The sequence below is a fragment of the Otolemur garnettii genome, unplaced genomic scaffold (genome assembly GCF_000181295.1).
Source record: "Otolemur garnettii isolate 467f Iridium unplaced genomic scaffold, OtoGar3 scaffold00046, whole genome shotgun sequence".
Taxonomy (NCBI): domain Eukaryota; kingdom Metazoa; phylum Chordata; class Mammalia; order Primates; family Galagidae; genus Otolemur; species Otolemur garnettii.
Genome location: NW_003852441.1, coordinates 11,990,983 through 11,992,125, shown reverse-complemented (window position 1 = coordinate 11,992,125; position 1,143 = coordinate 11,990,983).

Below are 1,143 nucleotides of genomic sequence, written 5' to 3'. Positions count from 1 at the left end.
AAGTAGCTGGGACCACAGGTGCCCGCCACAATGCCTGGCTATTTTTTGTTTGCAGCCACCAGTGTTGTTTGGCCGGCCCGGGCTGGATTCGAACCCGCCACCCTAGGTGTATGTGGCTAGAGCCCCAGCCACTTGAGCCACAGGCGCCGAGCCGACAGGCAGATTTCTTAAGCTCACCCTGTCTCTACTAAAAAGTAAAAAAACTGAGGCAAGAGGATCACTTAAGCCCAAGAGAGTTGGAGATTGCTCTACCCAGGGTGACAGCTTGAGACTCTGTCCCAAAAAAAAAAGAAAAGAAAAGTGCATAATGAATTATTTTATTTAAATAAAGTTCTAGTAAATACAAACTAGTCCAGAGTGACAGCAGATTAGTTGTCTGGGGAATGAAAAGTAGAAGCGGCTCGGCGCCTGTGGCTCAAGCAGCTAAGGTGCCAGCCACATACACCTGAGTTGGTGGGTTCGAATCCAGCCCAGACCCGCCAAACAACGATGACGGCTGTGACCAAAAAAAAAAAAAGAAATAGCTGGGCATTGTGGTGGGCGCCTGTGGTCCCAACTACTTGGGAGGCCCAGGAGTTGGAGTTTGCTGTGAGCTGTGAGGCTCTGTCCGCCCCCCCCAAAATATATATAAATAAATATGGGCAGTTTATTAAATATCAATTATGCCGGGCAGTGTCTGTGGCTCAGTGAGTAGGGCGCCGGCCCCATATATCAAGGGTGGCGAGTTTGAACCCGGCCCCGGCCAAACTGCAACCAACAACAAAAAAATAGCCAGGTGTTGTGGTGGGTGCCTATAGTCCCAGCTACTTGGCAGGCTAAGGCAGGAGAATTGGCTAAACCCAGGAGCTGGAGGTTACTCTGACTCTACAGCATTCTACTGAGGGCGACAAAGTGAGACTCTGTCTCTGACCCTAAAAAGTAAACAAATATCAATTATGCCTCAATAAGGCTATTTTTTTTAAAAGCCAACAGATAAAAATAATCAAAAAATCCATCATCAGGATATTACATTTTAAAAGTAATACAGAGCCAGGTATGCCTATAACTGTAGCACTTTGGAAGGCTGAGATGGGAAGGCTGCTTGAAGCCAAGAGTTCAAGACTAGTATGAACAAGAGTAAGACTCAGTATTTTTTTTTTTTTT